Source organism: Anoplophora glabripennis, unplaced genomic scaffold (genome assembly GCF_000390285.2).
Source record: "Anoplophora glabripennis isolate ALB-LARVAE unplaced genomic scaffold, Agla_2.0 scaffold26, whole genome shotgun sequence".
In the NCBI taxonomy this organism is placed as follows: domain Eukaryota; kingdom Metazoa; phylum Arthropoda; class Insecta; order Coleoptera; family Cerambycidae; genus Anoplophora; species Anoplophora glabripennis.
Genome location: NW_019416261.1, coordinates 522,702 through 546,810, shown reverse-complemented (window position 1 = coordinate 546,810; position 24,109 = coordinate 522,702). Strand labels below are relative to the sequence as shown.

The 24,109-nt window shown below is 31.1% G+C and overlaps 1 protein-coding gene and 1 non-coding gene across 2 annotated transcripts in view; one reads left to right on the top strand and one right to left on the bottom strand.

Moving 5' to 3' along the window:
- LOC108905962 (complexin) overlaps positions 1-24,109 on the bottom strand; it is a 1,206,537-nt gene that overhangs the window by 887,385 nt on the left and 295,043 nt on the right. The window lies entirely within an intron of this gene.
- LOC111693148 lies at positions 5,280-5,398 on the top strand. The gene has a single exon (XR_002763353.1). It is a non-coding gene; the product is annotated as a U5 spliceosomal RNA (small nuclear RNA).

Here is a 24,109-nt window from a genome sequence, read left to right as displayed (position 1 = left end):
TATTTCGTTTCATTCCAAAATATTGATTAGAACCCGAGATGTCAAAGAAATACTGTTTTTGGGGGTGAACATGAGGGATAGTTTGCACCCGTTTAAATCCGTTTGAGGCTAATAGACCAAATTATTCGTATGATTAGAGAAAAAGTAAACACTTTTTATTTTGTAATGTTAATTCTAATCGTATAGACATTTTTCGCTCATTAGGGGGTTGTTCGAGAACTTAATTTTGCCAATTTGTTTACATAAGTTATATTTTTAATTTTTTTTTAAAAAATATGAATTTTTTATATACAAAAAATGTTTGAAAAATATAGTTTTTTGAATTAAGAAATAAGGGTAGCAACCCCCAAAAACGAAATCACTAATGAAACATCTGTTTTTTTATAAGAAGTAATTTTGCATGTTGTTTTATTCCAAAATATTGATTAGAACCCCAGATATTTACAAAAAACTGTTTTTAGGGGCGATTTTTGAGAATGTACTTCACCGACATATTATTTAATAATAATAATGCAGAATTATTATAAATACTCGACTCAATAGACAAAAACACATGCAACTAAAAGAGTTCTTTTAGGTTATGAAACATGAAACAAATACAATGTAGAGCGCAAATAACAGGTACCTACGTACAACATAAAATAGCGGCCGTTTACGGCATGTTATTTACAAACGTTATTTCTAAAATAACGTTTTAGCGTAAAATGGGATACATACTCGGTCTGATTGTATATAATGCGAAAGAGTAGAGAATAAAATAAAAAACAGAATGGGAATATAATAAACACTTCTAGTAAAACCATTTTAAGCATTTCCGGGGTAAGCACGGTTTGTTTCTGTAAAAGTGATTTTATTAGATATTAACCCATAAAACATAAATTTACTTTATAGAACTGGTAATACTCAAAATTCGATATTTTTATACAGGGTGATTTACAAATGGTGACCAAAAACCTCGTATTCTTTGGTGAATTTTAAGGGGAGTCTTTCCCATAAAGTTTTTATCTACGACGCTTCGTTAAAAAGATCTGAGTTAAACTTCAAAATATATTTCTAATTTCTTTAAATAATTTATAAACTAGTAAGTGAAATAATTTGAAATTGGGCGCATGTGTTTATGTAAACATTGTCCAAAATCTGAGGGTTCTTCTAAAATTTACATGCTCCAGTGGTGGAGATACCGGGTATCGGTGGTATATTTTTCTAAATAATATAGTACGCCACTGCTTTACGGTAATAATAACCTTTCGGATTCGTCTTTCAACTTTCTACAAATTACTATTCTCTTATGTTTTTAAAAAAACTAAACTTAAAAAACTAACTGAAAACACTTTTACTTAAATGACATGATAAACACTAATCATTCGGTTATTTTTTCGAATAAAGAAATTAGTAACATTAACTAGCTAGCCGGCCGCGCTCCGATCATTATCAACACTCGATTCAAGTAACTTCGCGCTAGATTAAGCTTTACAAAAAGAATTGGCAACTACGCTAAGTCAAATCACCGTCTATGATTCAATATTACAACGAAAAATTGCAGGTTGCAAACAACCAGCTCACACGTTACAAGCAACAAAAATTCTGCGTTTTATTAACAAAACACAAAATCAACCATTACACAGTAGCCGTCCAGAGGGGTTTCGCCGACGAAGAAAGAAGCAGAGGCCGTTCCACTGCAACAACAAGATAAAAAAATTGTGTTTTGAAAAAAATAAAGTAACCCAAAATAAAATAAAAACAGACAAAATAAGATAAAAACAAACAAAACAAAACAAAATAAAATAAATTAAAATAAAAAAATAAACAAAACAAAACAAATAAAGTAAAGCAAAACAAAACAAAATAAATAAAAATAAAATAAAATAGGTAAATCAAACCGAAACCCTGAGGAGAGTTCAAATAAAACAGTTTAACTATAAAAAAATTTTAATATGTAATCCCAAACAATCCGCACACGATAATTGAAGTCAAGCTACTAGTGGTGGTGGCATAAAAATGATAGGTAAACAAAACACGATGCACACACGCGACTAGGTTTCGTCTTGTTCTTTAAAAATGTAGATCCACAAACAATTTTCTTTTGTTTATGTCAAAATCAAAGTCTTCCTTACATTTTTAACTACTATGTAATATATTTTTTAGTAACAAACAGATGATAATGGTGTGACAAATGGAATAAAATTATATAATGTAGACTAATGTTTTGTCTAACGAACAGTTTTTGTTTCATTAGGGCAGCTACAATAGTTTTCGAAAAAAAACAATTTTGAAAAATACCAGCTCCAGCGTATATTTGATCAATTATCACCAGAACGCAGCGAGATGCGAGGCTGAATTTGTGTCAATGGTACATTTATATCTCGCCGATTATACTACACAAGTCATTTTCAAAATACCTTTCCTGGGGCCGCTGACCTTATCCTATCCTGCTAGACCCTCTATGATTAAGAAATGATCCAGAATATATCAGTTATGTGTTAATAATATAGATAAAGTGACATCTAAAACTATCATTTTTATTTTATTACTTAAAGAAATTGTTGTAGGCGGCACAGATGTTCCTTGAAAGTGATTCTTATGGCGGTTTTTCACTAAACAGACATTTGAGTTTATGTCCTGTTTGTGTTTTCTAGAACCTGAAAAACAAAAACAAAACTGAAACAAACCCAAAACTCTTGTTTCCATCAAGCGGGCTACATTTTGTTCGAGTTTTGTTTTTGTTTTCGGTCCTTTTCCACTGGTTGTCGCGAGGAAGTCACAACACATTTTTCCAATAACCATCCAACATGTTTGGAGAAGATTTTTTTATTCTTAGTTATGGCTGGTTTATATTGAAGTCCTTGGAAAAAAGTAAGTGTCTACAGTGTCCCACCTCGAACTCCACTGGAAAACTGGAAAATTTTCATGTCAAATTCGATAGAGTAGGTCTTCCTCTACAAAATGTCCACTTTGCACAAAAAAATAAACCGGGAAAACTAAATTTTGCTGACAGTCTGCATCTGTCAATTTTTGTTTAAAAATCGAAATATCTCGGATACGGTCAATCTTAAGTAAGGAGTGTGCTATATGTTTTCAACTTAAAAATGGATGATGTTTCCAAAAATGTAATAATATACGGAGGGTTCCATTTAAAATAAGAGTTAGTATCAACTTCCGGTATAACCGGAAATACGATGACTTTGAAAATATTTTAGCTTGGTAGGCTACACAGTCCGTATCACACCATCACAATTTCAAAAAGAGTGATTCGAGCGGTTTCCCAGATATCCATCGATGGAGCTCGTGGTATATGTACGGTTAAAGTGTTTACTTGGTTAGTTTGTATCCTAGCAAGTAAACACTTTAACCGTACACATATATATTTTTTAATAGCTATAATTCATGAATGATTAAAATAGTGTTTTTGGGAAGAAGAAAACGCCAACATAGATATTGGGTTGGATCACTTAAATAGAAAACACAACACAACCGTTTCCACTAAACAGACTTGAGTTTCAAAACACGTCGAAACCTTTTGATGTGACCGCTTTCGAGCGGGACCCGAAAAACAAAACTCCAACTGTCGCAAAACACCCCAGTCTTCAAAAAGTTTGCGAAAAGTTACAGTTTTGTTTTATTCGACATAAGTTTGTGTTTTGTTTTTGTTTTGTCCGTTTAGTGGAAAACCGCCTTTAGAATAACAATTCTTTATACATATTTGACATATTTCCTCTGTCACTGATTTTACGTTGCATTATTAAATTGTTATTTCTGTTTGTTTCTCAATACTAAATATTTTTTACTTTGTTTGAAAAACTTAACCATTTCACATGTAATGAATCCTTAAAAAGCCATATTTCTAAAGAAAAACAGCATTTCATAAGATACCTCATTTTGCTGTAGACTAAACCTCAATGTAAAAAAATATATATTTATTTTTTAAAATTTCCAGTGGCGTAGAAATTATATTAAAAATAGAGCCCCTTACGGACGCCTATGATTGATCTATTTTCACAATAATTTGTAAAATCGATTGAGCTTTTCATTCCTACACTTGATACTAAATAATAAGACAAATGGCTTTCATAGTTTAAGAAAAAATAAATAAAAACCAAAACTTCAAAATAACATTATTTTGACGAGACCTAACGATAAAAAGTGAATCACCCTGTAAACTTTAACAAGCTTTGACCACATAACCGCTTATAATATTGTCACAGTGAAACGGTTATTATAAAAAAATAATATTAACAAATAAAAAAAGAATATTAAAGAGACTTTTACAAATTAAGCCATTTATTAAGCATTTTGAAAATTAAATACTTTCTGTTATGTGTTATTTTGTATAAAATAATATGAAATATTCGGCATGCTTGTTGCCTTTGATTGAAAAATTATCTAATCTTGAACACAAATATTGGAAGAACGTGGTTGAGAAAATTCTGAAAATTTATGACCCATGATCATAAATCAGTTTCACTACATATCAGATAAATAATAAAAATGTCAATGGAGAACTCTTAAATGTGTACACTTATGATTTTACCCATAAATAGAAATGGACGATAACAAAAGGAGTCTATTAGTGGTTAAAAAGTTTTTTGCAATATTTTATTTACTGTTGCAATCCCATTCTATTATGTAACTATAATATAATGTTTAACTTAACAAAAGTTTTTGTTGCAGTTGTTAAATTATTATCATCCTAGAAGCATGAATTTTATGAAACATTTTATGAATACTGGCATACTTTTTTTATTTCAAGTAAGCAACTTGTTAGACAATAATACGTATTTTTTTGCTATTACTATATGCACTTGGCTAGATTCAATAATTAATTTTTGCCTTTAAACGTCCCCTCATATTTAAGAAGTAGCGAATAAAAACAAGATATCTATAATTCATCTCACCATCCCCGCTTTTTACTTTTAACTTTTTAAATATAAAAAAATTATATGGCATTACTTCATATGCATAAATAATTATTAATCGTCTAGTCTTTTCCAAAACAATTTTCGTTCCACGTCCTTCATATACATGGCTCGTCGTAACAGAACTGAACTCACCACACAAATATAAATATGAACTTTTTGGACTCTTCTACATCTGCGGATTGTCAAATTACTAGCGTAACGATCTGAATTACTTTTATAGACGTTTGCTTTGCGTTCAAACTCCGAGCAGTAAATTGGGGGGTATAAAACATATTGATATATTTACTGATAGATGGCGGCACTTACATATTACCGCCTTGATCTCATCGGATATTATTAACCCTCGTGGTGAAGGAAGCTTCTGTACTCTGGTTTCACCTCAGATCGAATAAATCTTTCGCCTTTTACTAAAGATTTCCGTGGGGTGGAACACTCGAATGAGTCTATGATCAATTTTTTTTGTGCCCGGTGTAAACTGGGCCTGCTATTTAAAGAAACATAACTTTCTCTTTACTCATAGGTAAATAACTAAATACTGTTCTCAGTTACAACTTTTATCTACAGTCAGTACTAGACGAGTGGATAAAACCCACTATGCATTCCTCGTTTTTATTGGTCGTCACGGGTCACATGTGGATACTGTGATTATAAGGTTAGGTGGAGTTATTTCGTTATTTGTAATTGTTTTTTATTCGGATTTTCTTGTGTTTATCCAAATTTATAAAATATCTCGTGGTTTTCCTGTTTTTTTGAGATTTGTCTCATTTATGAAAAATGCCTGTGTATCGTGTGCCAGAAAATATTTTCAACGCAATCTAATTTAAATAAACATTCCAAAAAAGTTCATAACAGCAAACCAAAAATTGTGCCATATAATCAGTCAAAGACGAACTACAAATGTTTAGAAAATGAATGTTCATTCCGGATAATATCGATTTAATTAATCATTTATCTGAAGATCATCGCATAAATATGGAAAGTGAGACAATGACTTTTTTAAACCAAGAAGGTTGGCACATAATTAATATTTTTAATAATTCAATACCTATAACCATGGCTTACTGTAGGTAGCCACATAATAATATTATTCATTACATTATATAAATAAATATATTTTAGATTTTCTTGCATGGGAACAATTGATTGAGAAAGAACATCAATCAAACTATGTCATCTTACGCTCATGCAAAGTTGATTGCAAACTAGTGAGATATATATGCAATAGATCAGGTGATCAATGTTTATTAGATTTTATCTCTCCCGCCATTATCCCCACAATGAATCACAGTGCATATTTATATTGTGGTTTATGAATATTCTGATTTTCATATAATATAATACTTTTCATGTAAAAATTCTTCAGGTTTTGTTATTTTGAGTGTTCTCTCATGTCTGGTGTCATGTAAATTGATTTTGTACCAGTAGTATAAAAGTTATCCAAGGTAAAAATTTACTTGTAACTTGGAATAAAACTCATTATGGGCACAGTATTGATCTACAGCACATTAGGATCCCAAAAATTGATAGATCAGTGGTAGCTTCTAAACTTACATTGGGAGTTTCACCATCGAGGTACCTACACTAACCCTCTTTTTTTAAAATCAAATACCTAAATTTCTCATTAAAATACTGATACTTGGCAATAATTTAGTATTTTTTTTAGGATCTTAGATTCATACCGAGATAAAATTGGGGAAAACATAAATCGTGAAGATCTCATTACACGAAAAGACATACAAAATATTACAAACTTGTATCACATCAATATATCGGAAGGAATCAAACACGAGAATGATGCCATTTCAGTGGAATTGTGGATAAAGCAATGTGAGCAAGAAGGGAATAATCCTATATTGCTTTATAAGAAACAGGGAGTAGAGGACAATTTATATGGCTTACTTATTGAAGATTTCTGTTTAGTTATTATGACTGATTTTCAAAAGACCATGTTTAAAAAATTGGGGGATAATATAGTAGCTGTAGATGGTACTCACGGTTTAAATAATTGTAATTTTGAACGAACAAGTGTTTTGGTGGTGGATGAGTTTGGTGAAGGGATACCGGTGGCATTTATGTTTACAAATAGGAAAGACACTTACATTTATGAACTTTTTTTTAACGCTATTAAATTAAGTATAGGCATTTTGTCCGCAAAACCATTCATGACTGATATTGTTTCTACCTATTACAGTGCGTGGTGTAGCATAATGGGCCCAGTTGCTCATCAATTATTTTGCTCCTGGCACGTAGACCGAGCGTGGCAGCAAAATTTGTCAAAGATTAGTGATAAAATCAAACGATCTGAAGTATACAAAGTAATTAAATTTCTTCAGCAGAATACAAATACAGATGATTTTACCAAAGTTGTTGAATCTACAATTTTTCAATTACTATCAGATGTTGACACCCAAAACTTTGGTATTTGTTTCCAAAATAATTACAGCACGAACTTCGAAAAATGGGCTTATTGTTTCCGAAGGGGTTGCGGTATAAATACAAATATGCGCTTGGAGTCAATGCACAAAATAATAAAATATTTTTATTTGGATGCCAAAAAGGTTAAAAGATTAGATAAATCTATACAAGCTTTCAACAAAGTTTGTTGATAAATCAGATATTTTAAGGCAACATTTTTCTGCTAATATAACAAAAACAATGACTAAATTGCAAAATGTAGATAAATACAAATTAACGGATGTAGATAAATACAAATTAACGGATGAAGTAATTGTGCAAATTGAAAGTCATTTAGCTACACTTCAGAAATTACTGAAGCTGCCGTCTACATCTGACAAACCTATTTCTCTTTCGCAGATGTCATAATGAGCCTGCAAATAAAAAAATTGATAATAAACACAGGTTTTTTTCGACTCAGAAAAAAAAGAACAGATGCAAAAATATTTGTAAAAAGGCATCCACTTCCGAGCTTAGCAACATCAACCAAAATCTGAAATGCAATTTTACTGAGTTATATGTCTCTCACACTTCAACAGAGGATCATAATTATTTATAGGGTTAAAAATAGTATTTTGTACTTTATAGGTTGTAAGTTTGTATTTATCTCCAGCTTATTTTTTTTTAATAATATTTTAACAACAAATATTTCTTAACTTTTCAGTTATTTATTAGTGGTTTATTTTTATTTTTATAAGAATATTTAGCTCATATGGGCCTTTAAATGCATAATAAAAATCATTAGGGATGATTAGTAAATAACTGAGAACTGAGAAAAATTTGCTGAATTTTTATAAAAAAGTTAAGCATTTTTGATACTTTGAAATAAAACAACTTAATGTAAAAAACAGTTTTTATTTATTTATTATTTTATAGAGATCAAATTACCTACTCTATTAAAAAAATCAAAACCTGAACAGTTTATAAAATAATATGTATTAATATTAATTCAAATTATAATGAACAGAAAAAGGACATACCTACCATTTGAAAATATACACTCTAGGAACAAAATTTTTGCAAATTTATATTTATTAAATTGTTTTTCATAAAAAGCAATGCAATAGTGCGTATTGTCCTCTTTAATTAAAAACGCGAGAGGTTTGCAATAGTTTGCATTGTTCTTGTGAAGAAAATAGATAAGTATGGAATAAATGTTTTCATAATAAATAAAATGTCCAAAAAACAGTAATACTAATAACACACGTGAAACTAGTAAACAAAGACTTTCTTTGATGTTTAAAAAGAAATGTACTTGGACATACCTAATTATAAAATTTAAAATTCCCTCTTGGAAAACATTCGTCACATAACCTCGATTTTTCTCGCCCAATGAAAACGTGGAACGTACAGTGGGATTTATCCGCTCGTAGTACTAGTGATTAGTGATGTAACGAATATCCGCATTCGCATTCGCATTCGCGAATATTCGTTTGATTTATGATATTCGCATTCGCATTCGCATTCGCATTCGCAAATATCTTTGAATATTTTGCGAATATGAACGTGAAAGAAAAATACAAAATGTGAAAACAATATTAGGTAAATTAAACAAAAAAGTTAAGAAATAACTAACAACAGTCTAACCTCACAATTCACAAACTCATCTGAACCTCTAGCGCCGCTGTCACCGGAAATATTATGTGCATCGCGCGCGGCATATTTTAAATCATAGATAAACGGCGCTAGATTTAAAAACTGAATATTCGTATTCGCATTCGCGAATGTCAACAACAATTGTTCGCATTCGCATTCGCGAATGCTTAAAAACTGGCATTCGTTACATCACTACTAGTGATGTCAAATACAGTTACTTTTTAGTACTCAGATTACTCAGTACTGACTCTATCTATACTATTATAATCAATGTCAAGGCAAGGGTGTTAGATAGATAAAGATTAGATGTGGTGTGGGTGATTTACGGAATCCGGTACCAAAGCAACGATCTTATAGATAGAGTTGTTGGTTGTTATTGCAGAACGGCAAGTGTTGGGAAACCGACTTGGACAGTTCAGGTTCTGACCACGCAGCTGATTCGTAACCTTTCCCCCTTGTCTTTTACGCCCCAGTAGAAGACTTAGGCAAACTTGATTGTGTTCCTCAAGTTTCTATGACAATTTTTTTTTATTAACAGCCTTTGTCTATCTGCAGCAACTTTAGGATATGATAATTCATTTCATTTTTTTCATTTCTCGACAGAGACGTCGAAATTATATTCAAAATGAAAAAATGAACAAAAGTGTTCGCGTTTGAAATTCAATTGCTTTTAACGAGGGTGAATCACTATATTTTGACCCCTCTTTAACTTTTTTGTTTTAATAGTTATAAAAAAAATGTAAAATACAAAAGGTGCACGATTTTTTATGAATTTTTCGAAAATGATATTTGAAAAACGAATAAAGTCCAAACAAAATGGCCGCGGATGTTAACTTTGTTAATTTAAATGGAACACCCTGTCTATTTTTACATATTTGGATAGAACGTTCCTTGTCGAGCATAGTCATATAGTGTTTGTTGGCTCTATCTCTAACAATAAGCCAGATATTATTAAAAAAAAGAAAATAATGTTTTTTATTAATAAATAAGATATCTTGTAATTGTTACACCTCTTTCAGACACCTCTGCCTTTTTTCCAATTGTGTAAGTATTTACAGATTTAGTTGTAATATATTTTGACATATCAGACATTGATATGGTCCAAAATGCGTATAGGTAATGTAATGAAATCTCACTAATTAGGCCGTGAGAGGCCTAATTACTCATGAACAATGTTATGTGGTAGGCCGTGACAGTGACAGGTAATGCCATGATAACATTGTTATTGATTGACAGTTTGTATTATTATTAAAATAGGTTACATAGAAGTAGAAAACTGAAATATTATTAGGAATTGAAATAGAGTATGGAGATCTTTACTACACCTCACAAGAAATTCTAAAATTATTTCATTTAAAGAAGCAGTAGAAAAGTAAATTTAAAGTCAACCCTAGCAGATGTTTAAAAAAATTAGATTAATTTAGGCACATATAATTTTGGAACAAAACAATTTCACAACAGAATGAGAATGTTTAAGTGAAAGGGTCCCATTTATTTGTATGTAGAACACAAAGAGGTTTTCAGCTCCAGTAAATCCTCAAAAACAACTTTATACAAATCCCCAAGTTTACGACGAATTGCATAAACAGAAGGCGGCAATAAGTTGCAAATTAGGTACTAGTTTTAAAATTCAACCACTGTACACTGTAATAGTAATAACGCAATCATATTTTCAGGTTTGAATAAACTGCCTATTAAGAAGGAAGTCGAATATTATTAATTTTTATTTAATTTAAGGAAAATTCCCTAGTTCATTCTAATTGCTGCAATTTAATATAAATAGCAACGCAAATTTAAACGTACATGCCGACTAGAATGTGTATGTAGCCAAACTGAAATAAAAAAGAGAGAAAGAGAGAAATAAAAAAAGAAAGAGGAACAAAGCTTCATATGGACATGATCTCAAGATGATTTCACACACAGAAAAACATATTTATAGTCTCAAACTGATTGTTAATGGCAACATTGAATTTCTTGTACAACATAATTACTTACTTGTAAGTTTTTAGCCATTTACTTGCACTCATGTTTAAACTGAAAAGTACATTGTGAATGTTTGTCGTCTAAACTGTTTCTCCTTGTTATTTTTTTTGCTCTATAAAGTGTACTCGACCATGACTATTTACCTAAATTATATTATGCACAAGTTGAAAGTCAACTAAGGAATTAGTCCACGGACCCACGTACAAAGAAAAAATGATTACCAGCAAGCTGTAACTTTGCGTGCAGCTTAAGTTTGACGAGTCTCCCAAGATTTGACTATGAGGAAAATTCAACAGTGGGAAGTTTTCCCGTGATTTTCATGAAAACATGTCAATCTGGCATAAATAAACATGGAATGTTATGAACAATCACTTTTTTTTTAAGTTTAAATGAAAGATATATATTTTTAAACCCCCCAAAAAATTTCTCCGCCAAAAATGTTGGTATTTTGAGTTTGTCCCCCACCCCAAATATGTCGACTTGGTGACATTATGGTTGGTGACAACCAGCAAGCTGATTTTTCTGGGAGGGTTTGGTAATAAGATTTGAAATGAAAGTATCTTATTGTCCGACAAAATTCTTGAAAAGTTTTTGCAGTCTGACGCCCCGAAGATGTCGACTTAACGACAACATGATTGGTGATAACCAGCAATCTGTTTTTGATTTTTTTCTCTAATAATTGAAATGTTTAACACAATAATATACTTGTCCGCCAAAAATATTGGAAAATTTGCCTTAACAATAGGAAAAATAACTATTTTTGTGGTATCTAATGTTCATTCCGCTATAAAATAATTAATTTTTTAATGAAAAAATAAAGAAGAATAAATAAGAAAATTATCTTGTTAACAGGAGCATCAGAAATTCATAAATAATTACGGCTATAAAAATTAATTTAATTAATCTCCATCAAAATGATTTCTTTGTTCAAAAATCTTATATGTACATTTTATTTTATAAACTATTTTATAAAAAATGGTAACTATACAATGAATGCATAAATTTTTGCTTGTGTTTTTTTAATTTAAAATTTGCAATATTGTCTTGACAAACAGTTTACAATAATAGTTTTGTTCTTGAAAAACCAATTAAACCAATTTTAAAAATATTATTATACATTTATCAACGCGTTTATTAAAAGATTGTCTTGTTGTAAAGTATAATTCCTTAATGCGAAATGACTTTGCAGCATTTAAAACCTGCTTTCAAAGTTCTTAACAGGTGTTTATAGTTTCTCCATAAACAACTGATTTCATGTAATCCCAAAAACGGTATTCTCGGTATTCCATCTCACATTTATGTATATACAATTAATTTAAATTAAGATGTAATTTTAGGTACGAATAATACTTAATGGACAGTAGCATACAAATGACAGCAATTAGACAAGTGGAATATGTCAATTATTTGATTTTCGTCCAAACTTAAGAATCTTTATCGTTAAATTAATAATAGGTAGGTACTTCATTGTAATTTAATTTAACAGCATTGGAAATTTCCAAGTCAAATATCTCGAAAACGGTGAGAGACAGCTAGTTTTATAAAGTGTAGCTTTTTGTGTAAAAAAACTTGGAAAATAAGAATTTGATACCAAAGATGAGATACCTTGAAGTATAAAAAAGTTATGTCGTTTTTAACACATTCAATCTACTGCAGCTAGCGCCCTCTATGAACTTTAACCAAAATGTGAACACATTTCAATTCCTCTACTTAAAGAACTCCAAACCTCAAAATTTTGTGAGGATATTTGCATTTGTTAAGGAATAAATGAAAAAAAAAAACTAAAATAATATTTTACATTTAACACCCTGTATCTCTTTAACTATCGACTTTTGGACTAAGGTAAGTTCGTCTAAATCGCAATATTTTTGCTTCGAGAATCTACCCATGAATTTTGACCTATTAGCTCGGAACCACACTGTATACAATTTTTTTGTAATTGTAAAATAAATTTAAATTAGTCATATTTATTTTGAAATTTGAGAAATTTAAACAAAAATTTTTTTATTCATATATTTTTTTTATTAAATATAAATTTTAAAATAATATTATTTATAAACCGCAAAATTTTATAGTTTAATTTTGTCGGACAAGCAAAACAAAACGATAATTTTGTCGAGCAATTAAATTCTCAGATTAATATAATATTTTTTTAAATAATGACGCTTTTGTCCGATAGCTGGTTATCACCAACCATGTTGTCGTTAAGTCGACATGTTGGGTGCGTCAGACTGCGAAAACTTCTCAAGAATTTTGTCGGACAATAAGATACTTTTATTTCAAATCTTATTACCAAACCCTCCCAGAAAAATCAGCTTGCTGGTTGTCACCAACCATAATGCCACCAAATCGACATATTTGGGGTGGGGGACAAACTCAAAATACCAACATTTTTGCCGGACAAATTTTTTGGGGGGTTTAAAAAAATATATTTCATTTAAACTTAAAAAAAGTGCTGGTCATAACATTCCATGTTTATGCCATTGAAATGCTTTCCTGAAAATCACGGGAAAACTTACCATTGTTGAATTTTCCTCATAGTCAAATCTTGGGAGACTCGTCAAACTTAAGCTGCACGTAAAGTTACAGCTTGCTGGTAATCATTTATTTCTTTGTACGTGGGCCCGTGGACTAAATGGCATTGTTGTCTGGAGTTATTCTACTCTTTCACGAAACGTTGCGTTGCATTGCTGATATCCGTAGCACACGTTCGTGTGTAAATATTTTTAGAAAATTTAAACTTAAACATACCTTATAACATGGTTTGTATATCTATGAGATCTGCCTGTTCGCTTTTAATAATAAATCACAATTTTTTACCAATTCTAATATTCATAATAAAAATACTAGGACCAAAAATGACTTACATCTTCCTTACTCCAGAGCAAATATTACCTACAATGCTCCAAGTCCTATTGGAGCATTGTTGTTTTGGAAAAAAAATTTTTTTCTAAAAGACCCAAATGCAAAGGTATTCTCGTGTTGGATATTGATAGTATGTACCGTTTCCTTGAAAATTTTTTTTTATAAACGTTCCTGAAATATTCAATTCCAAAAATTATTATTTAAAAAGGAAAATGGTTTTATTACATGACGGAAAAAACTAAAAATATATATTGTTGGTTTCTGAGGTAACCAAAGACAAACAAATTTTTTATAACTTTAACACCCTGTAATTTCTAAACTGCTAATAATTGTAGGGAATTTATAAGGAAAACTTGAAACATTTTTAATTATCCAACTTCCTTCCTATGATTGTTTTACACACGCTGTGAATCACCCTGTATAAATGTTCTTAATTTGTCTTTTCTTGACTTTGGTAATTTCAAATTCTGTTTCGAATATTTGTCAATTATAAGAATTTGATTAGCAGTCGATCGATCGATTGGAACAGAGAGAGACATAACATAGAGCCAACTTAAAGTGCATGCGTTACGAGGGTAGCATAGAAATGCTAATATTAGACGCTTGTAACTTTATACAATTCGACGCCGTTGAACTTTGGTCTCGACATACTGCCTTAACAGGGAATTATTTGCATTCCTCAGCCACTAGATTCCATCTAATCTGAATTTTCCTCATATTTCGCATATTAGCACACTGTATCGTGTTTCCACTTTAATGTAATATCGACGTTCTAGAATTCCGTACAAAAAATTTAGAATATTCGGTGTTTTTGTTTTTGTCTATACAAAAAAAAAGGAAAAGGAAATTAACCCCAATCTACTCTTCGTGAAAATTTTGTCTCATATTGCATCCTACTATTGTTGGTGCCTTCCATATCATTAAAATGTTTTTTTTTGTTCGTTGCCGGGAGTTAGATGAACACGGATAATGTTATAAAAACTAAAAACTCCTTCCAAGACAATAGTCAGTGACCAGATGCACTGATCTAATACAAGATCCATGAGTCGTAGACAAAAGATAATCTTAAATAACGTTCCTAAGGTTCTTTTTCAGTTAACCTTCGAGATTAAAAAACTGGACGATGAAATTAAACGGGAAAAGAAAAAAATTCTTCCAATTTACGGCATTTTCTATGTTATCGCTTTTAACCCAGGTTTTACATTAAATGTTTATTGTTGAAGGCCATTCCGCCAAACCCGCTCTAAAATTGCTATTTCAGTTATGGAATATTGAAATTAAAGAAAATATGTCTCGTTTATTCAAATATATCTAAAGATGTTTGACATAGGTTGATGAATTTAAGGCAAATAATAGCGCTAATCACAAGCAAAAAATAATTGAAATGTTATGTAAATATATTGACCCATGACAGAATTTACTTTTTAGTATTAAATGGTATTTGCATTCCAAACAAAAATACTGGAAAATATCTGTTTCCCTAGAAATATAATTGCGAACATTCTATCTTCAAATTGTTCGATGACATCGAAATTCTGGTGTGTATAGTGACGATGTCCCCAATGTTTATACATTTGTCTTTAACTATTTAACTCATCGTTCTAAGTTTTATAATTCCAAGTAAACCATCTTCAGAGATACCTGAAAACTATAAATGCATAAAATATCAACATCATACCATTGGGTTTATTATTTATGGTCTTACATTTATTGATGATATTAGAATTTTTGTTGTTGTCACATTAGTTATACATGGTAACTCGACAAAATTATTTTTACGACGCAAAACAGCTGGATCGTTCGTCGGTTGTCTCACCTATGGCACACTGATAAGGACTAATAAGTCCGAAACCGGTCTGTGTCTGGTGGGTTCAATGCCGATAGGGGCATATAGCCCTCGGAGTAGTTGTTTCTCGCAACACTGACAAATTAAAACATTCTTCAATTGCTTCTAATTTTATTTTAATTACCGTAAAAATAAGCTCTATTTAATGCAAGAAGAGCGAATTCCCTAGCGGCTTTTGCCCGATCCTGGGACAATTTGTTTAGAACGCTGTTTTATACGTCCTACGTTGTTAGTTGTAAAGGGCTAATTAATTTCAACTTTTTGCAATTTTTCTTTTTCAATACGTTTCTTTGGATCAATTAGAACCTATATCTAAACGTCTAAATTAACATTTAGGATAATTAAACTATTAGTTTAAAAAAAAAACGAAATTAAACAAATAGCTGGAACAACAACCTCAATTAAATCGGCGTTTGGCACACATGTTGATCTTTGGATTGCCCGTCTCTTCCATAAATTTCATCAACATCCTTCGTTTTTTGCAATAATAATGCGTAATTTTCGAAAACTGATTTTTTCGCGTTTGACTTTTATTTTACCGTTAACAAATTGGTGAAATATGGCTTTAGATACCTTAAATTTTAGGTAATTCAATTGCCTACAACATAAAATGATTAATTTTCCGATAAGTCGTCTAGATTTTCGTGGGCAGTAAAAAGAAAGTGAAAAAACACGAAAATTTGTCACTTATTTGCAGTTTGCCAATTTAGCGTCACTTTTTTGCAGTTACTTTTTTGATATTATTAATCTACATGAGATTCCCCATCATAACGTGCAATAAAATATCTACTAATAATTTTTTCAAGTTTTCAAATTTTATGATTTAATTCGACTTCAATACAGTAATAATGACAATGTGCACGGTGATAACGTATAACTATTTTCAGGAAACATTTCTATTAATTAAGTTTCCGCACCCTTCAAATAGTCTTTCCAAGTTTTTTCACTCACTCCCGTGTAACACATTTCATTTTTCTAGTGATCTATGAAAGTTACACAAAAGCAAAGGTATCAGTCAGAAGCGTATCATTCCACATTTTATTTTATTGTAACCAGTTTCGTAACTCTTGCCGTTTCCGAGATTTCAATAAACAAATTAGCCTTAAGTTATGACCGTTCTCCAAATCAAAGTCAAATCTGCAAGATACTACTACTCCCACTTATTGATTAAGATGGTACGTGTCTGGGGAAACTAACGACCCCATTTAGGGACGGTGAAGCAATAAGGATTAATGAAAATGGGAAAAGGAGATAAAGAGGATACTGTCATTTCAGATGTAAAAGTATATTTGTCATCAGAAATGGAATATAGTGGCAATGTTTCATCTGTATGGGGAACTTTTACAACATTTATACGTTCCATAATACGCTGATTGATTTTATCTCTATCTGTGGAATAATGGAATAGTGTCAATTTTCCAAAGATCGAGACAGTATTAAATTAGTATTAATATGAATCTATATAACCAATGGTAAATGCTACTGAAGAATGTCAAGTTAAGGCGTGTTAGTAATTTTTTTTATTAAAATGCATCCATTCTTTTATTTATAATAAAATTCAGGAAATCCTAAAACCATAATCACTTGATTTTATTGCAGTGGCGCCTCGTGACATTGAGAATTAATGAAGTATATTCATTGATTGACTAAAAAGAAAAAAAAGCGGCGCAGGCGAAAATTTTCAAATTTTCAAAGTCAAACGGCTTTAAATGAATGAAATTTTTAGTTGCTTTTGGAACATTACTTAAGAACTGACGTTCGCAAGAAGGATTTTCATTTAGATTTTATAAGAAATTGAAGTATTCCAAAGAAGCTTCGTCGTTACGACAATCTCGCGTGCTGTTCTTAAAATTGTTAAATACCTATTTACTACACATGCCTGACTTTACACCCATAATTAAACACACAGAAAAGTTTTTTTTAAATAAACACTTCCACACAACCACTTATACTCCGAATACCATTCATTTCGAAACTTACGAACATACACTTTGTCTTCCTCCTTTTTTCCACATCGAGAGAATCTCTCTCGATGTGGAATGGAATGTGGAATGTGGATTTCTCGCAATTAGAAAATCTTTTTTGTCCTCAATTTTCCATCTGGAAAATGGCGTTTCCAATAAAATACATACTGAATCATAAATAGGAAATATTTCTACAAGTATTGATAAATATTAACAAAGAACCGTTACAATTAGTGCACTGAGCGACGTATCATATAAACTGTTTAAAGAGAAGCGAAATACAGACTGATTTTCGATCTGCGTCACTTGCTTATACTATACGTTGTATGGTACACGAGGTTGTTGCGTGTTGCGTGTTGCGTGCGCTCAACGAAGGCAAAGTTTTTTTAGACGGCGTTCATCGCGAAACTATTCTGTTTATTTCTGTATATAAAACAAACAAATTCAATAGATTTTCAGTATAGAATTATATCTAAATTATAAAATTTATGTAAAATTAAAAATAATTTTAAATTGCACAACCAAACGGAAATTTTAGGTGAAGCGGTGCGTCACTTGCGTCACCTGGCGAGCCGCCACTGTATTTATTGTAGATGATAACTGGATAGTTTTAATATAGAGATACTATAATATTTTTATAATTTTTAATGAATCCTATCTATGAATAATTAAAATTGAATTTTCGTGACACATTGAACCATTCAAAATGGAAGATCTACTGTAAAATAGTATTTTATCTTTAAGAAAGGCAGTACCTAATAAAATAGATTTCATGTCAGCCACAAAATAAATTGCTTTATTATTCTTACATATAATACAATGAGCTACTATAGGTGTAATTTTTTTAGCAAAATAGCTGCTAATGAGTCCAAAACAAAGCAGTGAGACTAGAAATGCATCGTAATCGTGTTGCTCTTTGCTTAACTTGCTTATAGTTCCAAACTGAAAGTTTCAGGTTTTAACGTCACCCCATATTCAAATGAACAATAACCATTTGTTGTTACTTGAATTCATAGTAAGAACGACGAGGAGCTAAGTGATCAACGCTATTTTTTCTACTTATATACCGGGAATCTCATATAATTCGCTATAATTCCAGTTTTGGTCCAATTTTAAAGAACAAATAATTGCAGTTAGTGGCTCTAAAAATACCACTGACACTAAACATCATAATTCAAGACCTTTCTTAGGCCTCGACAAAAAATTAATTAATTATTTTTATAATTGTTTCCACATAACAGCAAATGCATTCTAGTTAAAATTGCCGTTGCAGAGATAAAAATAGAACTTTCGGCTTTAAGGAGAAGATATGTCACTTTCGTATTGACTAACCGACAAAATTCCTGAGATTGAACTGATCTCGAATAAAGGTTATATTCTTCTCTTATTTTCAATCATATTTGAACAAAATATAAACATATAGAGCCTTCATAAATGTTTACAAGACACGTGACCGCCTAGCTTAGGCAACCCAACATTGCACGACTGGTACTGGTAACGAAAAATCCCTAAATCTTGGCGATTCGTTTATAATGAACAGTAACAAAGCGTTATGCCTACACACAACATAACGCGATTGCTGATTGGTTGAATAGAATATCGTGAAACATTACATCAATCATAGCCGGTGAAACAAAATGTTGTGTTTTAATGCAATCTTGATCCTATTTTACTAATTTTACCGAAATTTAATTGCCAACATGAACTGTTCAAAACAAAATTGCTGGTCAAGTAGCATTGTCATTTTTGTGCAAAATTAACAGTAAACTTTTTACGTCCCTATTGGAGAAAATTTACTGCACTCAATATACAACATTTTAATTAGTTTATTTTGTGAGAAATGAAATTGGCAAATATATTAGGTAATATAAAATCATATAACTAACAATTAGTGTATACAAAATACATGTTGACTTTCCACAATAGAGGAACATCAAAATCTCCATCAGTGATTGTAGTAACGATGTGGTTAATTAAAATTAATTAAATCCAGAATATTTGACGGCGTGGTTTGTTTGAAATTTTCTACATGCAAATATTAAGAGGAAAGTTCCTTTTCACTCATACTAGCCAAAGCGACATTTTTTCCTCTTAAGACGAAAATCAAAATGTCAACTTTATGATTTTCTTTTAATTTCAACGGAATATGTTACGTACATACGTAATTATATGTATTTACTTCAGCAACGTGGATTTCAAAATGTTTGACTCCCTAATGAATTAAGTCAGAAAATTATTCAAAATTATTTAAATCTTTCAATGGAGACTACTTTTTTCCAATACTTGGGTACATCACTGAAATCCAGAAACAAAATTACATGTTGTCTGCCTCAAAAAACCCACATACAAACGTCATTTAGAAAATATCTTAGGTTGAACACTTGTCCTCCTTTAACCACGTACTGACGTTGTCCAATATATACTTTTCCGCATGTACACAATGCGACGCCTTCAGAGTAGATCGTTCCTGAAACTATCAGAAAGACTCTCCTTATCTTCATTGAGGAATACTAATAGACCAACTAGAGTTGGTGTATGTGCATCCATTTCTTCTATTATAGGTGCTATATTTCTTCGTCTCATCGTCTAGGCTTACAGATATTGTACTACTCGATGTACTAATTAGACAATACCTTGTTTCTAGTATAACGACAGTTTTGTAGTTTTATTACACCTTCAAAGTTTTCTAGTATAACACCAAAATGTGTAGATTGAAAGCAAAAATCCACACCACAAAAATAATCAAAATCGAATAATACGCATTCGAGTTATTTACAAAATTTACGAACTTTGAGGCCATCTAGCGGCCAAATGAAGCGATTTTGGGTATAGGTGGATTAGCCTAAAGCTGCCTATTTGGAGTCCATGGATCTGTAGTCCTCCGTTGTACACGTTATTCTGGGACACCCTGTATAATCAATATGTTCATGTTCTTATGCGATTTAAAAGCTTGTCGCGTAATTTCCTTAAATTACCCCTTAAAATAAACAATCCAATTCGGAATAAACCTCGCATAAGAACATGAACATACTGATTATAGATAATATGTGTCTATTTATCATACTTTTATTTACATAACTGGAACACACAGAACCACTAAGATTGAAGTTTGCTTAACAATTTTATCAAACTCATCACGTAAAAATAATATCTTCAAACTTTAGATTAAGCAAATTTGACGAAGTTTCATAGTCTGACACGGGCCTTATGGTTCATTTTGAATATACTAAAATATAAAATTATATTAGAAGAGAAAAAGAGCACTTCCAGATAAAATACTTTCTTTATTTGTGAACTTGTCCCATTTGCCGCTAATATTGCATTGCTCGTGTACGATTTTTCACAAAAATCGGCATTTCCATCTCTTGTGGCAAAATACTATACATCAATTTTCTAATTCGCAGTACTGCATTAATGTTATATCTAATTGATTTATTATTCATTTTACGTCCATGAAATATTCACATTACACTGTAAAAAGTTAAATGTCAACATTTACATTGAAATAACACAGAGTGGATCGCATTGATCTATACCCATGTGTAATAGGAAGCATTTTGCCCAAAGGTTATTGGAAATAAATCAATTTCAACATTCATTCGGATTCGGGATTAAAATACACATTTATGATTATGGCAGTTGTGTAATATTAACAAGATTTATTTAATGAAAAATACGCACTAGAAATCGTTTTTAGTTTATATTTTGCTAAAATAATTATCGCTTAAGGAGCTTACTGACTTGAGTAGGTTTACCTAGAGATTTAGGCACACAAACGCAATTTCTTCTAGTCAGTACTAATGTACCAGTAAATTTATGCAAGTAAGAACATAATCCATCACTTCGATCGGTTTGTCAAGATGGTAAGAAGGTGAAATGAATTATTTGCTCAATTTGGACGACATTTTTGTAAAGATCAGTGCGCTCGTGTCGTTTAAAATTGCATTAATTTCTATACAATGTGGAATGGAAAAATAAAATTGATTAAATCAAAAAGCATGCTCATAGTTTTCAAAAAAGTAAGAAATATGTTTTTCTTCACATATCTTGTTAATACTGTTAAAAATCCAAGCAAACGTTTAAACATGCCAAAATAATTTTATGTGGAAAAGAATAAAAAACTCGCATGAACATTTGTGTGGACATAGCGTTCGTGTGAGTAAATCCATCCAACTCAGTATTGATTGTAAAATGTAAAATCTTACAGTGCGGTGCTCATTTTTTTCTGTGTATATACGTAAAAGTGTAGTCAACACTAAATAATTCTAAACGTTTTACTGCACGTCGAACCCTTTGAGTTCATCGAGTGTGAGTTCGTGACTGAAAAAAATTATCGTGCTCACACATCGAGATCGATGAAATCTGTCCTCGAGCACTCTCTCGTGTAATAAAGCTTGTCAGCAAATTTTCGCATCATTAGCTTTTCCTAGCTAAAATTAATCTTTTCCCTGTCTTCGCGGCAATAAGCATAATGTAACTACGTGACATCTGTCAGGATCGTTACTTTTTCGGTAATCATATTAATATTCAGACGTGGTGGATTCATTGTTCCCTTGGGCAAATGAGGGGGTCGGAAAGTAATATAGGTTTGAGCAATGATAAGGAAAAGAGGAAACTGCGTTTAGACATTACTACTTGAAAACGCTGTTAATAATAAAATGTTCTGGTAATTAGCTTGTAACATTTTAGCTGCGCATTCTATGACAAATAATAAAAGAAAATGTTTGTTAGGGCATAGGCTTAGAAATGCCTTAGCAGAGGGTTTAACAGTGAGCCCCGGAAAATATGTTTCTTCCATGTATATCTGGAACCATTCGAGATAATAACTGAGTATTACTGTCATTTTATTTGCCTTTTATGTATTTCTATTTGGGATTCAAACAGGGAGAACCCATTATAACATCCCCTAATGCCCAACTAAAAGGTAACATTTACCGATTTCACCCTATATGTAGTTATAGGTATGGTTAGTTATTTTTGTTTGTCGTTTAATTATTATTAATTTTCAACTTTTAAAAGTTAGCTATTGAAGTATTATTACCTATATTCGGATGCTTCTTTGCGATCCGCTCCGTTCGTTCATCTCGCGTTAGTAGTCGCTCCCAGACCCTGAGTAATTTGGGTTACCGCGGGTACCCCTAATAGTCCATAAGTAAGCCTTTAAATCGAAATTTTGGTCAACTTGCCTGAATTTTTGATAAGAGTTAGTTTGAGGTTTATTATAACAATAAGTGACAGTAATTTTTTGTTCAACCCCCGGCCAAGGGTGAAAAAAGATAAAACACAGGGGTTTTTCAAGATAACTCAAAAGGGGTAAGGGCTAAAAAAAAAAGTTTCTTATAAAAATTGTAAAACATACAATGCTACATAAAAAGGGTCTCTTGACTTTTTCTTGTATTACTAAAATTAACAGAGTTAGGGAGGCTAGAAGTTAAGGGAATATTTCAGAAATTTAAAAAAATTATAAGCAGAAAAATGAATGAATTTTGTATTTTTTTTTCAATCTACTCTAAAAAATATAACCTTTCTTTTCAGAGAAACAGATATATTTTTTAATTTTTAATAAGAAAGTTATAACAATTTCAAATTTGTTGTTCACCCCCCTAAACAGAGATTTTAACGAAAACCTCGAAACGGGTAAATTTAATTTTGTCAATTTGTTTACATCATATTTCATATTTTTAATTCTTTTTGAGTAAATATGATTTTTTTATAAATAAAAAATATAGTTTTTCTGAAATATAAAATAAGGGTAGCAACCCCCAAACACGGAATCACTTGCGAAATATTTGTTTTTTATAATAAGTAATTTCCATTTTGTTTCATTTCAAAATATTGATTAGAACCCCAGAAATTTAGAAAAAACCGTTTTGGGATGCGATCTTTGAGGGTGTATTTCACATTGTAAATATGTTCTTTCGCCGACAAAAAAATACGTGTCTCTTAATTTTTTATGTTCTACAACATATATAAAAATCTTGAAAATTGGAGTGTTCGGGTTGGGGTAGTTTACTTGTAAGAAAATTTCTTGTTCTCTTATTGTTTTGGACAGGAAATTATATGATATATATTAATGTTATTGTTATCACTATGTTATTATTAATATAATTCAGACTACAAGTTTGCAAGTATTAATAAATAAATTTTCACATGTGTTACATAGACAAGAATGCGTAAAAATATCGAGCTTTTACAAAATTGAATCAACAAAAAATATTAGTCCTTATTAATATTTACCTTTTTGAGGTAACGGATATTGAGCATACAATAATTTAAAGAAACACACGTTTACTGACGCACGCGTATTGACAATAGCGTACGAAATAATCTATCTTTGTCATAGGCATAGGTACGAGTTGTCCACGACTTCGGTACAATGAGTGCGACAAAGCGAACGTGATTTTTTATCTTTATCCTGGCAGTGTCATAGGAGCTAAAAAAAATTAAAAAGATAAAAAGGTAAATAAATTTGTATCTGTCTAAAA